Source organism: Rhipicephalus sanguineus, chromosome 4, assembly GCF_013339695.2.
Source record: "Rhipicephalus sanguineus isolate Rsan-2018 chromosome 4, BIME_Rsan_1.4, whole genome shotgun sequence".
Classification (NCBI taxonomy): domain Eukaryota; kingdom Metazoa; phylum Arthropoda; class Arachnida; order Ixodida; family Ixodidae; genus Rhipicephalus; species Rhipicephalus sanguineus.
The window spans coordinates 183288646-183309453 of NC_051179.1; the positions used below are offsets into that span (position 1 = coordinate 183288646).

The 20808-nt window shown below is 48.8% G+C and overlaps 1 long non-coding RNA gene across 1 annotated transcript; it reads right to left on the reverse strand.

Annotated features, from left to right (window-relative positions):
- Window positions 1-69: 69 nt before the first annotated feature.
- LOC125758155 (uncharacterized) lies at window positions 70-11096 on the reverse strand. The gene is made up of 3 exons (XR_007415913.1): window positions 11078-11096; window positions 1732-1829; window positions 70-319 (listed from the first exon to the last, which is right to left on the reverse strand). It is a non-coding gene; the product is annotated as an uncharacterized LOC125758155 (long non-coding RNA).
- Window positions 11097-20808: the final 9712 nt, after the last annotated feature.

A 20808-nucleotide genomic window follows, 5' to 3' on the forward strand; every position in this document is an offset into this window, starting at 1 on the left:
GAATAAAAATTGAACAGGGAATAAATAATGGCTGTAAAACAGTCAAGAACCATGCTCAGTAAATAAATGCGTTAACATTCAGCATCTTTTCAAACCATGTAAAATTTTCAAATGCACACTGTTATTGGAAAGTTTGGACTCGGCACCGTGCATAACACAGTGCAGCAGTCCATGTGCTGACAATCCTAAATACAGAGAGATGTACAAGATCATCAGTATAGTATACTGTAAGGCACAGGAGTGTTCACGGAAGAGACCGTCTTGTAGACAAACAGATGGGCCAGAACTGTTGCTGCTTTGCCAAAAGTGTTCAGTCTTCCTGAAAAAGATATCAAGCAAAGAAGTCCATTAAGCTTTCTGCATCCATACAAAATACCCACTTGACTTCTCTTACTGCAGACTTTTCCGAAAAAACACAAAAATACAAAATTAAGAAGCTGCCAAGTATTTTCTTGTGAGATGTACAATGAGTGTGCAGCACACTTTCATTCTTGTAATATCTAGAAAGACGCAGCATTAGAATAAAGACGAGGCTCATTTGCTTGTCCATGTTTTGCTGCCATGTTTTTATACACCTAGCAAGAGAACAAGGTACAATAGCTAGTGTGCAGTGTTGCTTGTTGTTTTGTGGAGGCAACTCCTATTACAAAAATAATTCATTTATCCTCAAAACTTAGTGCAAGTTCTCCCTAGGCTAGACGGGACAAAATATAGATATATAGTACTTATGAGGCATGCCACAGCGGACAGCCTCGATTTTTTAATTTACATTTAAATATCAAACTCTGTTTATGCCAAAGCAGCATCTAGATGTCTTTCTCACAGCACTTCGGACTAAACCAGCGGTGCACATAGCACCTGCCTGTAAGCACTGCACCATCCTGCTTCTGCCAACTATGAAATGCGTGCACACTGAAAATTTTCTATGCTGCTTTCTGCTTGCTATTACCTTAAATCTCCCCTAGCCAACACAAACTAGACAAAAACCAATTAATATAACTATCAAGTGGAAATGAATGTAAAAATTTTCCTAACAGTGATAACTTAAATCACAAGGCGCATGCAGCCCATCCTATGTTAGTCCTGTTGTGACTCACAACAGGACTAACATTTGTGTCGCAAATTTGTGAACGGTTTTGCAACTACCGAACACAAAAATAAAGTTAAACACCATAATAACAATGCGCTGGTGAGCTTCAATGTATATCGATGTACATGCCACTTCATTGTTAAGGTAATGCATCACAATACTGACCGTTTGAAGCAAAACGGGAATGCGAGCTAGTTGGCGGGTAATAGGCGAGGTTCAACTTTAGGTATATATTTTCTGCTGAAGCAATAAAGCTTTCAGTTGTGAGTAAGCGCTTGTGCTGTGCACTTTCTTGTCCTTGTCTTCTTAGCACTGCCGTTACATAAGTACTGACCATTTCGCCAGGAACACTATGAATCCCTCACAATACAGTCACTATCATGCTACAGGGGTCTATTATCGAGGCACTCCACTATAAGTTCAATATAGTGTTATAGGCGTGACAGAGTGCAGGTGCATATTCTGTATACTGTATCGGATGACTGAGATAAGAGCTACCATGAAATTGGACTCAAAATAGTGATACTCTCAATGTTTCCAATGTATCAATGACTTGCTTCATTAAACACAGAGATGCATTGCACAATTCAGAAATGGATTCTATTTGATCACTCTGTCCTAACGAGATTGCTGCTACCAACCCAGGTTCTGTGAAGCATCCAGATGAGCTTCGAGAGTTCTTATCAAGCTGCTGGTGTCCACAGCTGCATAGCGTTGCATGTGCCATCTTGAGCACCATCTGCAAAGAAAAAGAGAAATGTACAGATTTTTTGCAGTGACTCACTATTTCATGCTGCACTAAACAGCTGTAAAGCACACCAATACCCAATTCAGATAACCGGCATAAATTCAGTTAGACGTCCATGCATGAAACAATCTAACAATCTTTTAACTCTAAATTTATTATCCTAATGCACTCGAACACCAAGAACTAATTCAGTACATAATACAAAACTGGCAGGTAGATAAAGCGTTTTTTTTTTTTTTTATCTCAGGGAAAACAGATTCCAGAGCTGTTTCACTGCTGTTTCCGTTTGATGTTAGCATTGAAAGTGCTGCTGTGCTTCTTATGCAAAAGTGAGCTTAGAGACAGACTTTACGAGGCACCATACTCTTCTTTCCTGTTTTGTTCTTTTTCTGTAAAGTTTCTTTTGTATTATCCTTTATTCCTCGTACCCTCTTCCTTTGCACAGCATGGCCAGCCAGTTTAAGAAGTGGCTAACCTGCCTGTCTTCCCCATCTATTTCTTTCTTTCCTTCCTTCATTTTAAGTCTTGCAGCATTTACATATATACACATCAAGTTCAGTAGTGTAGTGTTGCCAACTGCACAAACATTCATAACCTACAGCCAACCTACAGCCAACATAACCTACAACTACAGCCAACCACAAATTGCACTGCCTGTGCGAGACTAGAAAGCAAATACTTGCGGTTTCAAGTTCACTCCACACTTACTATTTCGTCAAAAACACAGCATTTGAGTTTCTGATAAATTAAGTTGTTTGCCGTCTATCATTCTAATGAAAGAGCTCCAAGCAAAGCAGGATAAAGCACGGAGAAGGTACACAACAGCACATCCTTTGAGAATTTGCGATAGAGTCATCTGGTGATCTGCGTGCCATTGTCTACTGCTTCTGGTGCTGCACTAAACACAATATTTACATTCATCAAGAAGCATGAAGGTAGGAAGCTTAGATATGACTCACAGAAGTAAACCATAAGAAATGACGAAAGGTGTTCTGTCCTTGCTGAACATTAGATTTTTAAAATGTGATAATGTTTAATGGCTGCTTAGCCTTGCTTCAAAGCTTCATAATAGTCTTATGAGAGTCACATTTTTTAAATGATTGTCCCTCTGCCATAAGTATTGCATTGAGCTGACTTGCACTGATGTGACAGAATAAGCCTGGCACACCTCACACATCTTGAACTCGATGAGAATATTCGCATGATATCCAGGAGAGTTCAAGATGTCACTAATTATGTCACGAAAGTGTCACTAATTAAGTGACAATATCGTAAAATGCGCGTGCTTCACCATAAACGCTGTCACTTAGCAGACAACTTTCACATAATATGGCCATAATCATATCTCTGCAGCATAATTTATTCGATCCAGTCCAACCTAATGACGTAATTACCCTATGGTATGCTGTTTCTTTTTTTGTCTTAAAGACGAACAAAGTGCGCAATGCAAAATTGTTATCGAAAAGTATTCCCACTTACTAATATTCGGGAGTTTTGGAATAGCGTAAGCCAGGCCCGTAGCCACAGGGGAAGGGGGGGGGAGCGAAATTCTGATGGAGGGGGGTGTTTTACCGAAAGTGAATTATGAAAATAGGCGTTTTTCTAAAAACGTGAAGGGCGCAACGAAGGGCTCCGGAAGTTTCGTCCATCTATTTTTCTTTAACGTGCACTGACAACGCAGAGTACACAGGCGTTTAGCGTTTCGCCTCCACCGAAATGCTACCGCCGCGGCCGAGATCGAAGCCGCGACTTCCGGGTCGGCGATTCATTTATTCATTTATTCATAATACCTCAAAGGTCCCACATGGGACATTACATGAGGGGTGGGCGAACGAAAAAACTGGCGGGTCAGGTTAGGTTTCATGTCTTGAAAGATGGTCTTCAATGGCAGCTTTGAATTGAGCAATGTCGGTCATGAGGGCGATATCGGATGGAAGGGCATTCCATTCTCCGGCAGTATGCAGGAAAAATGAACGTTGGTAGGTGGTCGTATGTGCACGTGGTAGATATACAGCATTTTGGTGTGAGTGGCGACGGGACGATGTGCAGGAATGATGATTTGGTTTCCTGGAGGCAGCGAATGGAAAAACCTAAAAAATAATATCAGACGAGCAGTCTTGCGGCGAGAAGAAAGTGAGGGGAGGCAGAGCTGGGATTTTAGGGCGGATACACTTGATCTGTAGGAATAATCGGAAAGAATGAACCTGGCAGCGCGGTTCTGGACTGATTCAAGGGAATTGTTTATATTAACTTGGTGATTGTCATAAATAGCAGAGGCATATTCTAGTTTGGATCGAATCAACGTTTTATATGCAAGTAGTTTGACTGCAGGGGATGCTGATGATAGGTTACGGCGTAGATAACCTAATAGGCGATAGGCAAATCGAGCACCGCAACCATCGTACAACCGAGGCTGACAACTTCAACTGCACCAAATGAAAACAAAAGCTAGCCTTAATGCACACATGACGGAGTGATAACCGCGGTCTCTCGCTTGTTTATATTTTCTGAAAGCACGCTGCCGCACTCAGGCTTTATGGCAAGCAAAGAAATTACATTGTCGCGTAAACCTTGATGTGGCTATTTTCTTTCAACTTTTGGCTCGTTCCAATGTCGCGGGTCAGCCTAAGAGCCGGGTTTGCGGTGGTGTCCTTGAGTGGCTCACCGGTTTTGTTGTACGAGCGCATTATCTTCCTTCCTACGAGGGTCCGGTCCCCATTTAGGAGACCGCAGACGGCTTTGCATCCGCGGCGCCGGAAGGTATGCGGGGTGAGTTGTACGGTGGAAGCCTAACGGATGTCGCGGAAGCTTCCTGTGTGTTTTTACTTTAGTTAGGTCATTATTCTTTAGGATGACGGTGGTCATCGAGTTCAAACTCGGTGGAGACCGCCAGCTATTGGGTGTACCTGTTTGAATTCGTGACACCCGATTGGGTGTCGTCAACGGTGACTTCTGAGTGGCGCTTTTTTGTTTGGTCTCTGTGGTGGCCTCGGGACGCTTCCAGGGGGAGCCGAGAGGAGAGTCGCACCGGAGACGCCAAGAGAGCAGGTTGCAGCGAGCGCTGCTCAGAGTTGTCAAGAGTTATGTAGCGTACAAGTGTGTGCAACCTCTAATTAGGAAACTTAAGCAAAATAAATCAGTTTAGGAGAAAGTATATGGATATGCTGTTTGTACGTGTCATCTCTCCGGCGGCGACCAAGTAGCGACCAGAACACTACGCTACAAAGTGGTGGAGGCTGCGCGGTAGCGAAAACCCCCCGTACGGTGATGCCCACTCTGAGGAGCCAGAACGGCGTGGACGACGTTGCGAGAATGGCCCACCTTCCAACTGCTGCGACCTCGAGACCCTTCATCGGGCCCCCGATCTTCAAAGGTACACCTGAGGAATCCGTATCGGAGTGGGTGACCTGCTACGAACATGTATCTTCACTCAACTCATGGGACGACGATACAAAGGTGAAATTTCTTTATTTGGCTTTGGAGGGCGACGCGAAAAAATGGTACACTACGAAAGTTATGACCGGCGCTCCTAATACGTGGGAAGAGTGGGCCACGTTGCTTAAGTCTAGCTTCACTGGCCGCCACGCAGCAGAGATAACCCGCCTGAGACTAGGGAATCGAGTGCAACTGCCGTCTGAGAGCCCGGAGCAGTATTATTACGACGTACTGCAGCTCTGCGCCCGCGTAGACCCAGCTATGAAAGAGGACGACCGCGTACGTCATCTCTTGCGCGGACTCCGTGCCGATTCTCTAGAGAAAATGGTCCTCGCCAACCCGACAAGTTCTGGAAAATTTTTACAAATTCTGCAGCGGATAAACCATGCCGCGTTGATGGCCCGTGCCCATTTGCTACCTCCCAGCCAACGTTACGCAGCCGTGGTCAGCGGCCATTCCTGGGGAATCAATCGCGAGACAGCCCTCTCTGGTGAGCGCCCCCGTTCGCGAGCACCAGGACGCCGTGCCGACATGCATTTCGGACGCCCAACATTACCGACGCGACGCTGCGAGCAATCTGGAATTGAAGGCCCTCGCAGAGTCGATTAACTCACTTGCCGACAGGTTGAAAGCTGTAGAGGACGAGGTTTGCCGGCCGCCTGCCCAGTGGCCTCCTAGAACATCCCGCGGCGGCGATGAGCGCCCCCGGTGCTACTACTGCCATCGCTTCGGCCACATCGCGCGACAGTGTCACAGGTAGTACGAGGACCAGCAGCGACAGAGAAGGGACGAACAAAGCGGCAACGGTGAGCGGCATCTTCACTCGGGAAACGGGAACGGCCAGGCATAGGGGGCCAGCCTGGCCGTTCACTCTGCACATTGGCGGTAAACCAATTGATCTATCTGCCGGTCAAGGCAAACGGAAGAAGTGACAGACTAATCGTCGACACCGGCTCTTCTGTAAATGTTGTCTCCCTTGATTTCGCGCAGAAGATCACTTCAATCCGAGAACTGAGAGAGAATGGAATTTTGATTAGAGGAATTGGAGGAAATATCCTATCGCCAATGGGGGAAGCGGAAATACTTCTTGAATTTGGCACCGTTCAAATAAGACAGAAATTTCTAATTGTCAAGGAATGCCCTTACGAGCTGCTGGGTGGGCTCCCATTTTGCCGAGCAGCTCGGTTAGTTATCGATTTTTCTGCGGAGAAATTGCAGATTGGGGGACAGGCGTTTGATCTTCAAGTAGGGCCGAGGAATGTCACTCATGGCGATGTCCCAATGAGGTGCCAGGAGCAGATCCGCATAGAGCCACGCACCGAGGCGATTGTGCCTGTACAGGTTCCCATAGACGGCGTCCACATTATCGAGCCAAATGTTAATTTGAGAAACGGGTTGCGTGTGGCACGAACCGTGACGAATGTGTTGAGTGGTGTCGGCATTGTCCGTGTGGCTAACCCTACTGTGTCGCCAGTAACTTTGAACTGCGGAACGAAGCTTGGCTGGGCTGCGTCTATTTATGATGCGCAGCTCGGCATCGCCGCGCCGCACTGCACAGCGGGTAGCGGCGACTTCGAAGTGGACACTGGGGACCATTTGCAACCTACCGAAAGAGCTGAGCTGCTCTCACTTTTGAATAAGTTCCGCCATTTGTTTACGGGAGAACATAACCCACTTCAGAGAACTGACGTCGCGGAGCATGTCATAGACACAGGTGATTCGGCTCCCATTCATCAACATCCCTACCGACATTCCACCTTCGAAAGGGAGGTTATTGGCCAGCAGATTGATGAGATGCTTCATGACGGAGTGATCAGAGAGTCCAACAGCCCATGGTCGTCCCCTGTGGTTCTGGTAAAGAAGCCGAACGGCGGCTGGCGCTTCTGCGTAGATTTCAGAAGAGTCAATGCTGTCACAAAGAGAGACGTGCACCCTTTGCCGAGAATCGACGACATTCTTGATGTGCTGCAGGGATCCCGTTACTTCACCACATTGGATTTGACATCAGGCTACTGGCAAATTGGAATTCGAGAGGAGGATAAGCCTAAGACAGCATTTACATGTTGGCGGGGACTCTACGAATTCAACGTTGTCCCATTCGGTCTGTGTAACGCACCCGCCACATTTCAGAGAATGATCAACAAAGTTCTCAGCGGCCTGCTCTGGAGGGTGTGCTTGGCCTACTTGGACGACATTGTGATTTTCTCTAAGACCATGGCAGCCCATTTGAAAGACTTGGAAAGCGTACTAACGGCTTTGAACGCGGCGAACTTACGACTAAAGCCCGAGAAGTGCAGTTTCGCGCGAAGGGAGATCAAGTATCTCGGACACATTCTTACGGGCGAAAACATCCGGCCGGATCCCGACAAAGTGGCAGCGATCGAAAAATTCCCCCAGCCACGAAACAAGAAAGGTGTGCAGAGCTTTCTGGGAATCTGCAACTACTATCGGCGATTCATTAAGGATTTTTCTAGTATTTCTCGACCCCTGACCAACCTGACCAAAAAAGATGCCCCTTTCGTCTGGGATGCGGCCTGCGAAGTAGCGATGCAATCCCTCAAGGACAAGCTTATCACAGCCCCCGTTCTGCGTCAGTTTGAGCCGGGACGGCCAATAGAGGTGCACACGGATGCTTGCGATTACGGCATTGGAGCCGTGCTCGTTCAGAAAATCGCATCTCAGGAAAGAGTCATCGCATATGCTAGCCGGCACCTTAATAAAGCTGAGATTAATTACAGCACCACTGAGAAGGAATGTCTCGCCGTCGTGTACGCCTGTGCACAGTTTCGGCCGTACGTTTTCGGGGCTAAATTCACAGTCGTGACCGACCAAGCTAGCCTTGCTTGGCTTATGAAAGTCCGGAATCCGAATGGTCGTCTCATGCGGTGGTCTTTGTTGCTGCAGGAATTCGACATAACGCTGAGACACCGCCCAGGCCGGAAGAATGGAAATGCCGATACGCTTTCTCGCCTTCCTCATGATCCTGCGCCGGCAAGCGAAGAAAATCAATTACCGTTGCTGGCTCTGGATCGAGTGGATGTTGGGGAACGGCAGAGGGCAGATCCATGGATGAGAGAAATTATCCAGCACCTCGAGCGGCCGAATGCGCCCGTTGTCAGGAAAACTAAAAGGACGGCACGGAGCTTTCGGTTGATCGATGGTGTTCTGTATCGGAGGGCAAAAGGGTTTCAGGAAGACCGCGCGGCACTTGTTGTCCCCAGGTGTCTGAGACCGGACATCCTAAAGCACTGCCATGGCGACACCACTGCAGGGCACCTTGGTGTCAAGCGCACATGGGAAAAAGTACGCTGCCGGTATTTCTGGCCAAAGATGTTTGCATACGTGAGCAAGTATGTCCTCACCTGCCCAGACTGCCAGACGAGAAAGCCACCACCCGGCAAACCTGTCGGTTTCCTTCAACCTATACCCCCCGTGGGGCGGCCATTCGAGCAAATCGGGATGGATTTTCTCGGACCCTTCGTGAAAAGTAAACGCGGCCATCGCTACGTGCTTGTGATGACTGACTATCACACAAAGTGGGTAGAAGCGGTCGCCTGCCCCGCTGCAACGGCCGCTGAGGCAGCCCAAGCTTTTGTGGAGCAAGTGGTTCTACGACATGGAGCCCCGGCGAAGATAATCACTGACCGAGGAAAGCATTTTGTCAGTAACTTCATTGAAGAGGTATTCCGAGCAATGGGGAGCAACCACGTCACAACCACCGCCTACCACCCGCAAACGAATGGCCTGTGCGAGAGGTTCAACCGTACGCTTGCAGACATGCTCAGTATGTATGTTTCGACAAACCACCGGGATTGGGACGAATTCCTCCCTTATGTCGTCTTCGGTTACAACTCTTCGCAGCAAGAGACAACCGGCTTCACGCCATTTTTCTTGTTGCATGGCCGCGAGCCGACCTTGCCCATTGATGCGAGCCTCAACCTGCAACGTGACGATGAGGGTGCTTTCAATGCATATGCAGTGGCGCGCAGGCTTCGCCAAGCTCGGGAGCTCGTGGCTCAGCGCGAGAGGGACCAGCAAACAAAAAACAAGAGAGCGTACGATGCCCGACGACGGGGTGCTGTGTTTCAACCGGGGCAATTCGTGTACGTGTGGACGCCCTCACGAACGAGGGGCAAAACAACAAAGCTCCTCCACCGCTACCATGGACCATTTCGCCTCCTTCGACAAGTAGCGGAGAACAACTGGGAGGTCGTGGACCGCAGCGGAAGGAAGAGGGACATTGTGAATGTAGCGCGTTTGAAACTGTGTCGCCCCCGTTCATGTCTCGACGACGACGCGGATGACGAGAGTGAGAGTGAACGCGAGTGTTCGGTCCGTGTTGACACCACAGTGCCGCAGGGTGGTGCCGCAGTTCCGCCCGCGAGTGATCACGGTCAAAGTGAACATTCGACTAGTGACACCGACGTCTACTTTGATCCGCGGACACAATATAGGGACCAGTCATCCGACACCGAACCGAAAAGACTATGGGCTTATGAGAGTGACACCGAGATTTACTACACAGCCAGTGATGAGTGAGTGAATTGAAGGACTCCTTTTGTAACTCTCTGTGTCTCCGCGTGTGCTTTCGTACTGAGATGTGTGCGTCAGAACTGTAGTTAGCAATTTATCTTTTCCTTGTTTCACTGTTTTAAACCAAGTTTATTTTTGAGCATGTGTACTTCGTCATCGTGTATTAGTGTTTTAGTGTCTTGCAGATGTAAAATGTTTTGTGCATTTATTTGGTCGCGGGTCACCTTTTTCGCATGTTATAGTTATGTGTCGTTTTCTTTTAAATGTACGTGAAATGTTTTTTTCTTTTGGGAGGGCGCGAAGCACATTATGTCCTTGTTTGTGGTTTTTTGTTTACTTGCAGCTCATCCAGAGTGGGGACACTCTTAGTTCGTATAGGGGAGGTGTCGCGTAAACCTTGATGTGGCTATTTTCTTTCAACTTTTGGCTCGTTCCAATGTCGCGGGTCAGCCTAAGAGCCGGGTTCGCGGTGGTGTCCTTGAGTGGCTCACCGGTTTTGTTGTACGAGCGCATTATCTTCCTTCCTACGAGGGTCCGGTCCCCATTTAGGAGACCGCAGACGGCTTTGCATCCGCGGCGCCGGAAGGTATGCGGGGTGAGTTGTACGGTGGAAGCCTAACGGATGTCGCGGTAGCTTCCTGTGTGTTTTTACTTTAGTTAGGTCATTATTCTTTAGGATGACGGTGGTCATCGAGTTCAAACTCGGTGGAGACCGCCAGCGATTGGGTGTACCTGTTTGAATTCGTGACACCCGATTGGGTGTCGTCAACGGAGACTTCTGAGTGGCGCTTTTTTGTTTGGTCTCTGCGGTGGCCTCGGGACGCTTCCAGGGGGAGCCGAGAGGAGAGTCGCACCGGAGACGCCAAGAGAGCAGGTTGCAGCGAGCGCTGCTCAGAGTTGTCAAGAGTTATGTAGCGTACAAGTGTGTGCAACCTCTAATTAGGAAACTTAAGCAAAATAAATCAGTTTAGGAGAAAGTATATGGATATGCTGTTTGTACGTGTCATCTCTCCGGCGGCGACCAAGTAGTGACCAGAACACTACGCTACAATATAGCACAAATTGTCTTCATTGAGGCGTACGCGCTCTTTGATAGACAGGCCGTGCGAAGCGTGTGCCTTCACAAAAGCTTTTAAACGCGCATCAGGCATCACACGTATATGCGCGTAATGCTTTTCCATTCTGCTTTTTATTGTGCTTTCCACGCGACACACTGTGCAGGACTACACACGTGAGCGACGCAAAACTGAGAACACAGAAACACCACTTACCGTTCGCATTTCCGACTGTGCCTAACCAGGTGCTGGCCGAACACACATACACGAAGGTGTAAGCTCGCTTGAGTCTGCAGACCATCATGAAACCAACGCGAACACGCTCACAGTACGGGATGTTGCACTGCCGTCGCTAAACGCCGTTCACGTCCAGCGTTGAGATCACAGTCGCGCACACACAGGACACGGGCACGCACAGCCGACACAGCTGAGCGATTCGGAAACTTCGATGACCGGGCAACGGAAGAAAATGGTGAAGGCAGCGACGGGCGACGGCGAGACTTCGACTGTAGCACGCGCGCTCGCACATGCGTCGTAAGGTTGCGCTATCGTATTTCTCTCTCGGCGCCTCATGTAACAGCCCTCCCGTTTAGCGGCCGCTTGAAGGAAGTCGCGTTTATATATATCATTTTTTTTTGACGCGAGAGCGTCAAGGAGCTCGTTGCGCAGAAATTCCGGTGTCGGCGGCGTCGGCGTCATTGGTTCTGAGCGAAAGAGCAGCGTTGGAACTTGGTCGTGAGCGAAAATTCGAGGTAGATGCAAAGAGAGAGAGAGGGCGTTTGCACTTTGGCTTTTCTTGCGGCACTGTGTACACGTCTCCATCGAGAAGCTAAGGCAAGCTAGCGCGATTGAGAAGGCGATAGTGTGTGTGTGTGTGTGTGTGTGTGTGTGTGTGTGTGTGTGTGTGTGTGTGTGTGTGTGTGTGTGTGTGTGTGTGTGTGTGTGTGTGTGTGTGTGTGTGTGTGTGTGTGTGTGTGTGTGTGTGTGTGTGTGTGTGTGTGCGTGTGTACGGATATCGCTGTCGCGTTTTAAAGGCGAAACGTAAGAGTACCCCCCCCCTTTTTTCTTTTTTTTTTTTCTCGGGCTGTCTGTCCACAGCATTTTATTGCGTACGCTGCAGCGTGCCTCCTCTAGTCAGTTTATAACTAGGACCTGACTCAGAGTGTGCGTACGTGTGAGTATAATCGCGTACATTTATGATCGCAGATTCTTTGTGCGTGTCAGCGGTTTTCGTCGCGATAAGTTGACGAGGAATGTATCGCCGTCACTTCATCGATTGAGCTACTGCCAAAGATCTTAGACTGCACGAACTTTTCTTTACAGCTCCATATATTTGGAGAGCTGCAAGACTAAAACAAGCTCTGAAACAAGCTCTTATATGGCAAGAGAGTAAAAGAACCTTTTACTCTCTCGTGAGATGCGGGAGTGAAACAGGCACTTTACTCTCTTTCGCCAGGAGGAGTGAAAGGCCTTTTCACTCCTCCTGGCAAAAGAGAGTAAAGCGCCTCCCTGAGAGAGAGTATAATGAGATCTGCGGGAGTAACACAGCTCTGTAACTCTCACTGCATGAGTTTCAGTTTTTAGAGTGTAGTTCGCGGAAAGAATGAATATTTAAAACGGCTGTTACGGCTTACACAGGGCGTTATTGTGAGCTCATGCCTTTGTCGTGTAGCGTATCCAGATGAAAATGAACAGATTTCTGCAAGGTCTATCTTGTAGTGTCCTTTTATCAACTGATATAGAAATTTCAGTCCGTTTAAATGGTTCCGTTCAGTTATTGTCGGCGGATTAGTTCGTGCTGTAAGGTTCTGCAGTTGAGGTGTATCCAAAGGTGTTGTAAATAAAACGAATGGCTCGCTCCTGAAATTTCCACCACCTGGGGCTCTTTAACGTGCACTGTAATCTAAGTACACGGGCCTCTAGCAGTTCCGCCTCCGTCGAAAATGCGGGTGCCACGGCCAGGATTTAATCCCGCGACCTTCGGGTCAGCCGTCGATCGCCATAACTACTAGACCACCGCGGCGGGTACTCTTTCTAACTTGTTGATATTGTCTTTAGTGAAAGGGTTCCAGATAATTGAAGCGTAATCCAAGGTCGGTATAATGATAGATTTATATGCGAGAAGACGGACTGGGGGGGGGGGGGGTTGTAAGTTTCAAAACTCTTCAGAGGAAAAGAGGCTTTCGGATTGCAGTGTTAGTTGCTGTCTGAATGTGTTTGGCCCAGTTAAGGTCATTTGTGATCCTTAAACCGAGATATTTGTAGCGCGTGACTTGAGAAAGTTTGGTGTGGTTATGCAGTAGAAAAATTTTAATAGATTTTTGATAGTGATTTGCATAAACACAGTTTTTTCGAAGTTAATAGACATTTGTGGGTTGGTGTGACCCACAAAAAGTGGGTCACACCAACCCCCGCTTTTTGTGGAGCATTTTTAGCATGTGCTGGTCAGATAGACAGCATATTTCTTCATACAGGACACAGTCACCAGCGTAAAGTTTGATTTTAACAGGATTGTCAGCAACAGTATATCATTAATAAACAGGGAAAAGAGTGGTGGTCCTAGCACGGAGCCCCGGAGAACGCCAGAGTCAACAAGCAGTCTGTCGGAGCAGTGGTCAGCAAAGACAACGAAATGGTCAAGACGTGTTAGAATCCATTTAACTATATACTTTCTTTTTTTTTCTTTATTTACTTCTTTGTTTTCATTGTCTCATTAAAGAATAGTACGGCATGCGGACGTATCGTCGCTTGAGACCCACCACATGACACCCAAGCTGCGCCGGGGTCTCCAGAACGACGTCACCCTGATCAATGAGCGATGGTGCACTATATACGGTGCCTGGCAGTTCACTAATGGAGCGGCCACTCTTATGGCGTAAGTGGACGACATCCGAACACGAGCGGCTATAGTATTCTGGACGAACAGCAACAGCTGCCAGTATGACAAGTCAATATTTTACATGAATGGATTGAAGCACTCTACGTGCACATGACCAAAACCGATGAGAGCATGCTAAACAAGACGCCTCGTGCACCAATCGAGAGTGATGCATTACGCAGTGGCAAACATGAAGGCAATGCTGATACAATGGCGTTCAAACTTTCTTTAGAGCTTCAAGATACTCGTACGCGCCAGGCATTGCGCCATACGAACAACCAAGCTTGTGTCTGCGTAAGGTCTAAACTACGGCCGTTAGAACTGAAGCGATTCGATAGTAATCGATAGAGATTGCCCCATATTCGGACAATGTTCTTGACAGACAATGTGCAGCAAGGACGTGCTCAGCCGTGCTCACAAATGTAATAGCTATGCTTAATTATTTAATTAAATTTAGTGAACTTAAAGCGTATGCGAACGGCCGCTATCTTTCTAGCTGTTGCTGCCTCGGTCTCGTCGCACGGGTCGCCGGTGGCATACGGCATTGGCAGCGCATGCCAGCCGCTGCTTACTAACTCTGGCGTTCAATTGTTCATTGATGCTTCTGCATTCACAACTCACTGGAAATACTTAGGCTTCATTGTCACATGACATTATTTATTGCCATTAACGCTGCTCAATACACTCCTGCGGTGCACACGGAAGCGTAACGCTGCATGCTGAATACCGTATCTTTTTCTGCTTCATCGAAATCACTGCCACTCTTTCTTACAAGCCATCCTCGTGAAATAACCACATTTTACGAAAATACAGAAATTTCTAGCTCACCAAAGTAAAGTGGGTTCTGATGTACGTACTCCATGCCCTTGTGTTTTCGCCAGCTGAGCGTGTAGCACATAAACTTTGGCAGTTGGGAGTACGACTGCTCGATGGACCTGGAAGGACAGAACATACGCTGGCATTTCTTTACAGTAGAAAAACAGCGTGCACACTCTCGCACACACACACACACACACACACACACACACACACACACACACACACACACACACACACACACACACACACATATATATATATATATATATATATATATATATATATATATATATATATATATATATATATATATATATATATATATATATATATATATATATATATATATATATATTGCCACGAGTAAAGATCGCCTAGCACTGTTCTTGGCAGGCTTGTATGTGCCGCTGTCGAAAAGATGATGAGGACGAGCTCGTGAAAAGGACGATGAGGTCGTTGTGCCAGTGATCGGACCAGCCTGACGTTCTGCTGTACTGCTAGTTACAGGTTCCCGTTACAGCATCACGTGACATTACTGGTGGAGGTGCTGGGTAGCAGTCTATGCACTGCGACCACCAGGAAGATCCCGACACCAACAGCGACGCCTTGGAAGAACCAGCTGACCTTCGGCATAGTCGGCGGCAATTAGGCCTACCACCCCAATTCGGCCCTCTTCCACAACGCTCAGAAACATGGCAAGCGCAACAACGGCAAGCCAGACGGAACAGACCACGGCCCCGTCTGCCCCATGGCCTTTCAACGCCCCGCGAACCCCAAAACCCTTCCATGGGGACGCATACGAAGACGTTGAAGACTGGCTGGACCAATACGATCGAGTCGCCGTCGCCAACGAATGGGACGAGCATCGGAAGCTCCGGTATGTTTACTTCTATCTGGAGGATTCGGCGCGCATTTGGTTTGAGAACCATGAAGCTGCTTTGACAACCTGGCCGGAGTTTTGTACTCAGCTGCAGAACACGTATGGAAGTCCCGACCGGAAAGAGCAAGCAGAACGTCTCCTCAATTCCAGGAATCAAAGACCAAACGAAAGCGTTGCCATGTTCGTTGAGGAGATGTCTTGGCTGTTCCGGCGAGCTGATCCCGCAATGGCGGAAGACAAGAAGGTACGCTTCCTGATGCGGGGCGTAAAAGAGCAGCTGTTTGCAGGACTTGTGCGCAACCCACCAGCTACTGTGGCGGAATTCCTCCGTGAAGCCACAACGATGGAGCGAATGCTAAGACAGCGGTCTTCTCAGTATGAGCGGCCGAACAACCTTTCATGTCTGTCTTCGGCTTTGGCAACACCGGACATCGCGACCATCAGGGACCTCGCGGAGCTAGTGCGCAGCATCGTACGCGAGGAGCTGCAAAAGTTTCGCACAGTGTCTCACCAGCTCCAAGTGGCTGCTCTAACGGACGTAGTCCGCGAAGAGGTACGGCAGCTGGTACAACCGTTGGTGGCGCCTCCAGCCGAAGCTCCTCTCCTAACGTACGCGGAAGCTTTGCGCACTCCTGCGCCGGCTGTCAGCTATTCCCCCCGACCTTCTACCTTGCAGACGCCGCAGTACTTCTCGGGCCCGCCGCATGACCAGAACCCGCGACTTAATGTTCGGAAATCTAGTGTGTGGCGCGCCCAAGACAATCGGCCCCTTTGCTACCATTGTGGTGAGCTAGGACACTTGTACCGTGAGTGTTCGTACCGACAGATGGGCCTCCCTGGCTTTCGGCCAGATGCTCGTCGACCCCGTGATGGTGAACGGCCCCGCGCTATTGCCGAGTACTTGGCAAGCCTTCAGTCGTCAGGTCTTCAGCGACGCCAATCCCGCTCTCCGTCTCCTCGACGTTCTACATCCCCGGGTCAACACTCCACCTTCGCCGACGTTGTTGCGGGACGATCGCCTAGGTCCCCTAGCCCACGCCGGGGAAACTAGGAGCAGCGGCCTCCGGGGGTGGGACCGCTGCTTCACGATCGTTAAAACATCCTCCTCCGACTCGTCCGCCGACATCCGACGATACCTTCTCGCCGACACCCCCCATTGACGACAAACGCGTTTCTGCTGACATTTCCATTCTTGTCGACAACCATCCAGTAACTGCTCTGGTCGACACTGGCGCCGATTATTCTGTTATCAGCGCTGAACTCGTTGCTGAACTAAGGAAGGTTACGACTCCTTGGGGGCATGGACCAAACCTCCGGTCAGCAGGAGGTCACCTCTTGACACCGATCGGGAGATGCACCGCCAGGCTGCAAATCCGTGAGTCAACATTCATCGCTTATTTCATCGTGTTGCGCGAATGTTCCCGGAAAGTTATCTTTGCCATGGAAAGTTATCTCCGCGAGCACGGAGCTGTTATTGATCTTCGAGACTTACTAATAACGTTTGCGGACGGCCATGTCCCGAAACCAAGGGATACCAATGTGCAGAGGACAACGCTTCGCATTGTCGACGACGCCGTCACACTTCCGCCGCGAACCAGTATGTTCGTGACTGTACAGAGCGACACAGATTATGGCAGTAGCGGTATCGCCGAAGCAAACCTGTCGGTGCTCTTGGCTCGGCAAATCTGCGTTGCCCGCGGCATAATCCAAATCCAACGTGGGATGACTGAGCTCTTGCTTACGAATTTCAGCGGCGAATACCAACATTTGGCCAAGCGGACGGCCGTCGCTCACTTCGAAGCAATTGACGATGAAGCATGTTCAACGATTGCTCCGATTTCCGCAGCCGTCAAAGGTGACACCTCGGTGGCCAATACAGTCGATGTCAATCCGAAGCTGTCATGCGCGCAGAAGGAGCAAATCCGCTGTATGCTACACATGTTTAGTGACTGTTTCGCGTCTACATCCAAAATAAAGCAAACCCCGACCGTGAAGCACCGCATTATAACGGACCCTGCTGAACGACCAGTGCGCCAGCACGCCTACCGAGTGTCACAAAAGGAACAAGAGGTTATACGTTCTCAGGTGAAGCAGATGCTCGACGACGATGTAATCCAACCCTCGACCAGTCCATGGGCGTCCCCCGTCGTACAGGTAAAGAAGAAGGACGGCACTCTTCGATTTTGCGTCGATTACCGGAAGCTCAACAAAGTGACGAAGAAAGACGTTTACCCTCTTCCACGCATCGACTCACTGGATCGCCTTCGACATGCACGATATTTCTCCTCCATGGATTTACGAAGCGGCTACTGGCAGATCGAAGTCGATGAACGCGACCGCGAAAAGACAGCCTTCATAACTCCTGATGGTCTGTACAAATTTAAAGTGCTGCCATTCGGCCTGTGTTCTGCTCCCGCTACATTCCAAAGAATGATGGATACAGTACTGTCAGGTCTTAAGTGGGAATCATGCCTTGTTTACTTAGACGACGTCGTTATCTTTTCACAAACGTTTGAGCAGCACTTGCAGCGGCTCCGATCTTTGTCGCAATTCGTACGGCAGGCCTATCACTGAAACCATAGAAATGCCATTTTGGTTACGATGAACTAAAGTTCCTCGGCCACCTTGTTAGCCACGATGGTATTCGGCCGGACCCAGAAAAGACATTGGCTGTCGCTGCATTCCCACCACCTGCCAACAAACGTGACGTGCGTCGATTTTTAGGCCTCTGCGCATACTACCGACGTTTTGTGCCAAATTTTTCAAACATAGCCGAACCTCTGACCCGTCTGACAAGAGATGATGTTCTCTTTGTGTGGGGCCCTGAGTAAACACGCGCCTTCGCCGAACTTCAGCAGCGCCTTCAGACTCAGCCCTTACTCGGACACTTCGATGAAGATGCTGACACTGAACTGCACACAGATGCCAGTAACGTCGGCCTTGGTGCAGTCCTCGTCCAGTGGCAAGACGGCGTTGAACGTGCTATTGCTTATGCTAGCAGGATTTTATCATCAGCGGAGGCGAATTACTCAACCACGGAAAAGGAATGTCTAGCTGTTGTCTGGGCAATAGCAAAGTTCCGACCGTACCTGTATGGCCACCCGTTCAGAGTTGTTACAGATCACCATGCCCTCTGCTGGCTGGCCAATCTCAAAGACCCTTCAGGACGTCTGGCCAGGTGGAGCTTACGCCTTCAAGAATTCGACTTGACAATCGTTTACAAGTCTGGACGGAAGCACACTGACGCGGATTGCCTTTCACGCGCTCCCCTTACAACGACGTCAAGTGATGACGACATCGACGGTCGTTTTCTTTGCGCTATCGGTGCATCTGACTTGGCTCAACAGCAGAAGACCGATTCCGAGCTTCGACAACTTATCGAATATCTTGAAGGCCGCAGTCCGGACCCTCCACTAGCATTCGCGCGCTCGCGATTGTCGTTTTGTGTTCGCAGCAATATCCTTTATAAAAAGAACTTCAACCCTTACGCGACTCAACACCTGCTCGTCGTTCCATCAGCTCTACGAGCGGACGTCTTATCTGCATGTCACGATGAGGCTTCGTCCGGCCACTTGGGATTCACGCGTACCTTGGCTCGGATTCGCCAACACTACTACTGGCCTAAGCTCACGCAGGACGTGAAGCATTATGTAAAAACGTGTCGCGAATGTCAGCGCCGTAAAGCGCCACCTCTACGCCCAGCCGGTTTTCTCAAGCCTGTTGCTCCTCCAACAAAACCGTTCCATCAAATTGGCATGGACCTGCTCGGACCTTTCCCCAAGTCTCACGAGGGAAACCGCTGGATTGTAGTCGCCACTGATTACATGACGCGATACTGCGAAACGAAAGCATTACAACGAGGCACTGCCAGTGAGATTGCTCACTTCTTCATGAAGAACATCGTTCTCCGCTATGGAGCACCCGCAGTAGTAATAACCGATCGTGGAACAGCTTTCACTGCACAGATGATGCAAGACGTCCTGCAGCTTAGTGGCACAACTCATCGGAAAACTACCGCATACCACCCACAAAGCAACGGCCTTACAGAGAGACTCAACAAAACGATCGCGGACATGCTATCCATGTACGTTGACCGAGACCACAAAAACTGGGATGATGTCCTGCCCTACATCACGTTCGCGTACAACACCGCCGTTCAAGAAACTACTGGGTTCACACCGTTCCGGTTGCTTCACGGCAGGGAGGCCACAACAATGCTCGATGCCATGCTCCTACCCGACAGGTACGACATTAGTGTCGATACGAACGAATTCATCCGACTCGCGGACGCCGCTCGCAAGCTTGCATTCGAGCGGATCAATAACCAGCAACGCATCGACTCCCAGCGGTACAATGCTCGTCATCGCGAGGTTATTTACCAACCGGGTGATCAAGTATGGCTGTGGATCCCCATTCGCCAACGAGGCCGGTCGGAAAAGTTATTGCACCGCTACTTTGGTCCCTATAGAGTTCTCCGTCGCCTCAGCGAAGTGAACTACGAAGTTGTTCTTGAAGAGACAGCTCATCGATCCCGTCGTTCCAAGCAGACAGACATCGTCCACGTTTCAAGGATGAAACCATTTTACCAACGTTGACTATTCGTCAGACTCTCTTGTGTAACCTTGTGAGCACTTCGTCACCGTTACGTCGTGTGTCCTGGTGATTGTGTGTGTGTTTTTTTTTCTGTTTCTCGTAATCGTGATGTGGCATCGGGACGATGCTCTCCAAAAGGGGGGGTAATGCCACGAGTAAAGATCACCTAGCACTGTTCTTGGCAGGCTTGTATGTGCCGCTGTCGAAAAGATGATGACGAGCTCGTGAAAAGGACGATGAGGTCGTTGTGCCAATGATCGGACCAGCCTGACGTTCTGCTGTACTGCTAGTTACAGGTTCCCGTTACAGCATCACGTGACAATATATATATATATATATATATATATATATATATATATATATATATATATATATATATATATATATATTGGACGCTTCCGCGCTTCGTAACTTTCCCTGCAACGCGCTAATCTGTCCTCCATTTGCCCTGGAATTTCACCACGCAAGTTTGCTTTTGCTTGAGATTTTATTATTTTAGTACTAAAATTAATAATACCTCATCGTGGCCAACAGCGCGAAAAACACAGACGAGTACGAGAAGTGGACACAGCACAGCGCTGTTTCTTTCAACTGAATTTTTATTGAAGAAAACGATAACATATACAAAACACAAACAGAACGCCTCGTGACTAACCCGGCCTTAGCCATTCCACTAAAAAGTACACTGTGCACCTAAGCATTGTCAAGTAGACGTATAGAATGCGAAAATAAAAATTAAAACGTAACCAAAAACTAGGCACGAGGTACCATAATATC